The sequence below is a fragment of the Arachis ipaensis genome, chromosome B06 (assembly GCF_000816755.2).
Source record: "Arachis ipaensis cultivar K30076 chromosome B06, Araip1.1, whole genome shotgun sequence".
In the NCBI taxonomy this organism is placed as follows: Eukaryota; Viridiplantae; Streptophyta; class Magnoliopsida; order Fabales; family Fabaceae; genus Arachis; species Arachis ipaensis.
The window spans coordinates 28,633,258-28,641,433 of record NC_029790.2 but is presented as its reverse complement, the minus strand read 5'-3'; the positions used below and the strand labels follow the sequence as shown (position 1 = coordinate 28,641,433).

The window sequence follows — 8,176 nt, the reverse complement described above, 5'->3', positions numbered from 1 at the left end:
CTTTTTCTGCTTGCTTTTCTCTTTTCTCTCTTTTTTTTGCAAGCTTTTCACTGCTTTTTCTTGCTTCAAGAATCAATTTTATGATTTTTCAGATCATCAGATAACATTTCTCCTTTTCCTTTCATTCTTTCAAGAGCTAACAATTTTAACATTCATAAACAATCAAATTCAAAAATATGCACCGTTCAAGCATTCATTCAGAAAAACAATAGTATTGCCACCACATCAAAATAATTAAACTGTTTTAAAATTCAAAATTCATGCACTTCTTTTTCTTTTTCAATTAAAACACTCTTTATTTAAGAAAGGTGATGGATTCATAGGACATTCATAACTTTAAGGCATAGACACTAAGACACTAATGATCATGTAATAAAGACACAAACATAGATAAACATAAGCATAGAAATTCGAAAAATAGGAAAATAAGGAACAAGGAAATTAAAGAATGGGTCCACCTTAATGATGGCGGCTTGTTCTTCCTCTTGAAGATCTTATGGAGTGCTTGAGCTCCTCAATGTCTTTTCCTTGCCTTTGTTGCTCCTCTCTCATGGTTCTTTGATCTTCTCTAATTTCATGGCGGAGGATGGAATGCTCTTGGTGCTCCACCCTTAGTTGTCCCATGTTGGAACGTAATTCTCCTAGGGAGGTGTTGATTTGCTCCCAATGGTTTTGTGGAGGAAAATGCATCCCTTGCGGCATTTCAGGGATTTCATGATGAGGAAATTCCTCATGCTCTTGTCCATGAGTGGGATCTCTTGTTTGCTCCATCCTTTTCTTAGTGATGGGCTTGTCCTCATCAATGAGGATGTCTTCCTCTATGTCAATTCCAGCTGAATTGCAGAGGTGACAAATGAGATGAGGGAAGGCTAACCTTGCCACAGTAGAGGACTTGTCCGCCACCTTGTAGAGTTCTTGGGATATAACCTCATGAACTTCCACTTCCTCTCCAATCATGATGCTATGTATCATGATAGCCCGGTCTATAGTAGCTTCGGACCGGTTGCTAGTGGGAATGATTGAGTGTTGGATGAACTTCAACCATCCCCTAGCCACGGGCTTGAGGTCATGCCTTCTTAGTTGAAACAGCTTCCCTCTTGAATCTCTCTTCCATTGAGCGCCCTCTTCACATATGTCCATGAGGACTTGGTCCAACCTTTGATCAAAGTTGACCCTTCTAGTGTAGGGGTGTGCATCTCCTTGCATCATGGGTAAGTTGAATGCCAACCTTACATTTTCTGGACTAAAATCCAAGTATTTCCCTCGGACTATTGTAAGCCAATTCTTGGGGTCCGGGTTCACACTTTGATCATGGTTCTTGGTGATCCATGCATTGGCATAGAACTCTTGAACCATTAAGATTCTGACTTGTTGAATGGGGTTGTTGAGAACTTCCCAACCTCTTCTTCGGATCTCATGTCGGATCTCCGGATACTCATTCTTTTTGAGTTTGAAAGGGACATCGGGGATCACTTTCTTCTTGGCCACAACTTCATAGAAGTGGTCTTAATGCACCCTTGAGAGGAATCTCTCCATCTCCCATGACTCGGAGGTGGAAGCTTTTGCCTTCCTTTTCCTCTTTCTAGAGGTTTCTCCGGCCTTTGGTGCCATAAATGGTTATGGAAAAACAAAAAGCTTTAGCTTTTACCACACCAAACTTAGAAGGTTGCTCGTCCTCGAGCAAAAGAAGAAAGAAGAGAGTAGAAGAAGAAGAAATAGAGGAGATGGAGTGGGCTTTGTGTTTTGGCCAAGGAGGAGAAGTGGTATTTGTGAAAATGAAGGAGTGAAGATGGGTTTATATAGGGTGAGAGGGGTGTGTATGGTTTGGCCATAGAGGGTGGGTTTGGGAGGGAAAGTGGTTTGAATTTGAATGGTGAGGTAGGTGGGGTTTTATGAAGGATGGATGTGTTGAGGTGATTGGTGAATGGGTGAAGAAGAGGGAGAGTGGTGGGGTAGGTGGGAATCCTGTGGGGCCCACAGATCCTGAGGTGTCAAGGATATCTCATCCCTGCACCAAGTGGCGTGCAAAACGCCCCTTTCTGCCAATCCTGGCATTAAACGCCAGGCTGCTGCCCATTTCTGGCGTTTAACGCCAGCTTCTTGCCCATTCTTGGCGTTAAACGCCAGTCTGGTGCCCTTTTCTGGTGTTAAACGCCCAGAATGGTGCCAGACTGGGCGTTTAACGCCCATTCTGCTACCCAAGGTTCTGAAAACCGGACCGGACCAGTCGGTCGAACTGGTCTAACCGCGAACAGTAGCTTAGACGGTTCGGTTTACTAGTAGAAACCGTTATTTTAGAAACCGAACACAAACCGCTGAACCGGCCAAGAACTGGCCGGTCAAACCGGACCGGGACCCGGCCGGTTTACAAGAAACGACGCCGTTTCCTTTGTTGAAAGGAAAAAAGGGATTTCACGCGTTTGGCTCCCTTCTCTAACAGTCCAACTCCTTCCTTAGTCATAAGCAAAATGCCCTAGCCTCCACCAAAGAAAGCAAACCCTAGCCTCAACCAATCTTGTCGCCGTCTGGCGGAGTGAGAGACTGCTGCTGCCGCATCCGTCACACTCAAGAACTTCCGTCTTCATGCTATCGGCGTTCGTTACTTCTCTCTCACCATCCCCTGTTCGCTCTCATCAGTCACCTATTCGCTCTCCATCCCCTGTTCGCTCTCATCAGTCGCCTGTTCGCCGTCGTCCGTTGCGCTCAACCGCTCTCCGTCGTCCGTCGCGCTCAACCGCTCTCCGTCATCCGTCGAATGTCAATGTTCACTGCTAGTGCTTGTTCTTCGTGTTTTTTTATTGTCTGTTCAGAAACCAAACCCTCTTCATGCTTGTTCTTTGATGGTTAGTGATCGTCGTTTTTTAATACTCACTATTGGTGTTTTATTTTTCATTTGTTGCTGATTATTGATTAAGTGATGTGTTGCTATTTTGTTTTTTTACTTTGTGCTTGAGTTAATTGGATGCTCTGTCAGTGCTTAGTGCTTGTTCTTGGTTGATTGGCTTTGCTCACTACTCTAGCTTGTTCTAGCCTATTCTCGATTAATTAACTCTGTTACTGACTTATTGATTGATGCTAAATTGGTACTAATAAACTGTTACTGGCTTGTTCTTGGCTTTTTTTATCTGTTGTTAAATTTTGTCAAAGTTTCTTGATTTTGTGCTCATTACCTCATTTAGGGCTTTTTTTTGTTGTTAATCATTGTGCTGAGCTTGTTAAAATTGGGTTAAAAACTTTGTTGCTAATGGTGGAAATTTGTATATTGTTGAATGCTGTAGGCAGAATTTGAATGTCTCTGAAGTACTTGGATTATTGAATTTGAATGTCTCTGAAGTCTGAAGTAGTGATTTGTGATTTTGAATATCTCTGATTACTTGATTATTGATTTGTGTTTTGAATCTGAAATTTGTGATAATGTTTATTGAAATTTTGTACATTTTCATTGCTAAACTCTTCAACTATGGATTGTATTATATGCTGCTAGATTTGAACTCATCAAAGTTCCCTGAATTTAAGTTCTCCTTCGGAGGCACATATTCAATTACCAGTGGAATGATAAACAATCCTGCATCACTTGGTAAACATGCATCTGCCTCTAGCTAATTCAATATAAATAGTGAATTTATTTATTTTTTTAATTCTTTACTAATTCTTTTGTGCTATAAGTGATTTGTACATATCATAGTAAAATAAAAAATAACATTGGTTACAATTGTTTATTGAAAATGTGCAAACTTAAGTCATGAAAGTTGTTTGTATCATGTGAGATCTCAATGAATAAGCAGCTTTGCATTATATTCAATGATTATTTGAACCTTCAGTGTTGTCTTCTTATCTATTTTTATGCTATTAATTCATCTCTACATGTTGCTTGACGTATTCTAAAATCGATCGAAAGGCACTGTTATATCATGTCTTACCTATTTGTCAAGTATATTAGTATATTTTGTAATATTAATGTATTTATGTGATTAATTCCTATATTAAGGAGATGGATTCACCATTAGTATTACAAGGTTTGTTCAATTTGTTTGATCTTTTTTAATTCTTTACATTAGGAAAGAGATGAAAGATATATTCTTGGCTGAATGACATAGTTGTTATGAGACAAAAAATAGGTTGAGTTATATTTTAGGATGTTTATTTATAATTTATTTATTATTCTATTCTAAAACAATTTTTTCGGTTGAACCATTGGTTGGACCGGTTGGACCAATGAACCAGTGAACCAATGACTAGAGCGGTTTGATGACCGGTCCGGTTTTCTGAACCTTGCTGCTACCTTTACTGGCGTTTAAACACCAGTAACTATCTCCTCCAGGGTGTTCTGTTTTTCATTCTGTTTTACACTTTATTTTTGCTTTTTCAATTATTTTTGTGACTTCACATGATCATCAACCTACATAAAACATAAAATAATAATAGAAAATAGAAATTTAACATAGATAAGTAAAAATTGGGTTGCCTCCCAACAAGCGCTTCTTTAATGTCAATAGCTTGACAGTGGCTCTCATGGAGCCTCACAGATATTCAGAGCAATGTTGGAACCTCCCAACCCCAAACTTAGAGTTTGAATGTGGGGGTTCAACACCAAACCTAAAGTTTGGTTGTGGCATCCCAACACCAAACTTAGAGTTTGACTGTGGGGGCTCTGTTTGACTCTGTATTGAGAGAAGCTCTTCATGCTTCCTCTCCATGGCGACAGAGGAATATCCTTGAGCTTTAAACACAAGGGAGTCTTCATTTACTTGAATGATCAATTCTCCTCTATCAACATCAATCACAGCTTTTGCTGTGGCTAGGAAGGGTTTGCCAAGGATGATGGATTCATCCATACACTTCCCAGTCTCTAGGACTATGAAATCAGCAGGGATGTAATGGTCTTCAACCTTTACCAAGACATCCTCTACAAGTCCATAAGCCTGTTTCTTTGAATTGTCTGCCATCTCCAGTGAGATTCTTGCAGCCTGTACCTCAATGATCCCTAGCTTCTCCATTACAGAGAGAGGCATGAGGTTTATACTTGACCCTAGGTCACACAGAGCCTTCTCAAAGGTCATGGTACCTATGGTACAAGGGATTGAGAACTTTCCAGGGTCCTGTCTCTTTTGAGGTAATCTCTGCCTAGTCAAGTTATCCAGTTCTTTGATGAGCAATGGAGGTTTATCCTCCCAAGTCTCATTATCAAATAACCTGGCATTTAGCTTCATGATTGCTCCAAGGTATTTAGCAACTTGCTCTTCAGTAACATCTTCATCCTCTTCAGAGGAAGAATACTCATCAGAGCTCATGAATGGCAGAAGTAAATTCAATGGAATCTCTATGGTCTCAGTGTGAGCCTCAGATTCCCATGGTTCCTCATCAAGGAACTCCATGGAGGCCAGTGGACATCCATTGAGGTCTTCCTCAGTGGGAACCACTGCCTCTTCCTCCTCTCCATGTTTGGCCATGTGAGATGTGGTTATGGCCTTGCACTCTCTTTTTGGATTCTCTTCTGTATTGCTTGGGAGAGTGCTAGGAGGGAGTTCAGTAATTTTCTTACTCAGCTGACCCAATTGTGCCTCTAAATTTCTAATGGAGGACCTTGTTTCAGTCATAAAACTTTGAGTGGTTTTGATTAGATCAGAGACAATGGTTGGTAAGTAAGAGTGGCTTTGCTTAGAATTCTCTGTCTGTTGCTGAGAAGATGATGGAAAAGGCTTGCTATTGCTAAACCTGTTTCTTCCACCATTATTGTTATTGAAACTTTGTTGAGGTCTCTGTTGATCCTTCCATGAGAGATTTGGATGATTTCTCTATGAAGGATTATAGGTGTTTTCATAGGGTTCTCCCATGTAATTCACCTCTTCTATTGCTGGGTTCTCAGGATCATAAGCTTCTTCTTCAAAGGAAGCTTCCTTAGTACTGCCTGTTGCTGCTTGTATTCCAGACAGACTCTGAGAAATCATATTGACTTGTTGGGTCAATATTTTATTCTGAGCCAATATGGCATTGATGAGCGGATAATTCATACGCTTTTTGGCATTGTTTTTAGTGTGTTTTTAGTAGAATCTAGTTACTTTTAGGGATGTTTTCATTAGTTTTTATGTTAAATTCACATTTTTGGACTTTACTATGAGTTTGTGTGTTTTTCTGTGATTTCAGGTATTTTCTGGCTGAAATTGAGGGACTTGAGCAAAAATCAGATTCAGAGGTTGAAGAAGGACTGCTGATGCTGTTGGATTCTGACCTCTCTGCACTCAAAATGGATTTTCTGGAGCTAAAGAACTCAAAATGGCACGCTTCCAATTGAGTTGGAAAGTAGACATCCAGGGCTTTCCACAAATATATAATAGTCCATACTTTGTCCAAGTTTAGATGACGCAAACTGGCGTTCAACGCCAGCTCTCTGCCCAATTCTGGCGTCCAGCGCCAGAAACAAGTTGCAAAGTGGAGTTTAACGCCCAAACTGGCACAAAAGCTGGCGTTCAACTCCAAGAATGACCTCTCCACGTGCAGAATTCAAGCTCAGCCCAAGCACACACCAAGTGGGCCCCGGAAGTGGATTTATGCATCAATTACTTACTTCTATAAACCCTAGTAGCTAGTTTATTATAAATAGGACCTTTTACTATTGTATTAGACATCTTTGGATGCCTGGTTCTTAGATCAGAGGGGCTGGCCATTCGGCCATGCCTGGACCCTTCACTTATGTATTTTTAATGGTAGAGTTTCTACACTCCATAGATTAAGGTGTGGAGCTCTGCTGTTCCTCGAAGATTAATGCAAAGTACTACTGTTTTCTATTCAATTCATCTTATTTCGCTTCTAAGATATTCATTCGAACTTTAATCTGAATGTGATGAATGTGACAATCATCATCATTCCCTATGAACGCGTGCCTGACAACCACTTCCGTTCTACCTTAGATTGAATGAGTATCTCTTAGATCTCTTAATCAGAATCTTCGTGGTATAAGCTAGATTGATGGCGGCATTCATGAGACTGTGACAGAGCATTTGGACCATTTTCACAAGAGGGTGGGATGCAGCCATTGACCACGGTGATGCCTCCAGATGATTAGCCATGCAGTGACAACGCATCGGACCATTTTCACAAAGAGGATGAAAAGTAGCCATTGACAATGGTGATGCATTACATAAATCCAGCCATGGAAAGGAGTAAGACTGATTGGATGAAGATAGCAGGAAAGCAGAGGTTCAGAGGAACGAAAGCATCTCTATTCGCTTATCTGAAATTCTCACCAATGATTTACATAAGTATTTCTATTCCTATTTTATTAATTATTTTCGAAAACTCCATTACTATTTTATATCCGCCTGACTGAGATTTACAAGGTGACCATAGCTTGCTTCATACCAACAATCTCCGTGGGATTCGACCCTTACTCACGTAAGGTATTACTTGGACGACCCAGTGCACTTGCTGGTTAGTTGTGCGAAGTTGTGAACCATGGTATTGGCATCATGTTTTTGGCGCCATTGCCAGGAAAAGAAAGAGCGATGAATTTTACATAATCAAAGTGTAATCACAATTTCTGCGCACCAAGTTTTTGGCGCTGTTGCCGGGGATTGTTTGAGTTTGGACAACTAACGGTTCATCTTGTTGCTCAGATTAGGTAATTTTCTTTTTATTTTTTTTTTTCAAAAATTTTTTAAAAATCTTTCAAAAATTTCTCAAATATTTTCGAAAAAAAAAAATTAAAAAAAAATGTTTTCAAAAATATATTTTTTTCAGAATTTTTAAGAATGAATTTTAGTGTTTCATGAAGCATGCTAAAGCCTGGCTGGCTGTAAAGCCATGTCTAAATTCTTTTGGACTGAGGTTTTGGATTAAAATTGAATGAATTACACTCATATTTTTGCTGAAGCTTGGCTGGCCATTAGCCATGTCTAGTGTTTTGGACTGGAGCTTTCATTGAAAGCTTGGCTGGCTAGTGAGCCATGTCTAATTCCTGGACTGAAGTTTTAGACTAAGAATGCAAGATTCCTGGAATTCATATTAAAAATTTTGGAATCCTTATTTTCCTTTTTCAATTAATTTTTGAAAAATTCAAAAAAATTTAGAAAATCATAAAAATAAAAAATATTTTTCGGTTTCTTGTTTGAGTCATGTGTCATGTTATAAGTTTGGTGTCAATTGCATGTTCATCTTGCATTTTTCGAAAATTCATGCA

The 8,176-nt window shown here is 39.7% G+C and overlaps 2 long non-coding RNA genes across 2 annotated transcripts in view; one reads left to right on the top strand and one right to left on the bottom strand.

The window, feature by feature from the left end:
- LOC110263269 lies at positions 2,764-4,275 on the top strand. The gene is made up of 2 exons (XR_002348613.1): positions 2,764-2,843; positions 3,485-4,275. It is a non-coding gene; the product is annotated as an uncharacterized LOC110263269 (long non-coding RNA).
- LOC110263270 overlaps positions 3,147-8,176 on the bottom strand; it is a 21,105-nt gene continuing 16,075 nt past the window's right edge. The window contains exon 2 of the long non-coding RNA XR_002348614.1: positions 3,147-4,275. This is a non-coding gene — a long non-coding RNA (uncharacterized LOC110263270). The remainder of the gene's footprint in view (positions 4,276-8,176) is intronic.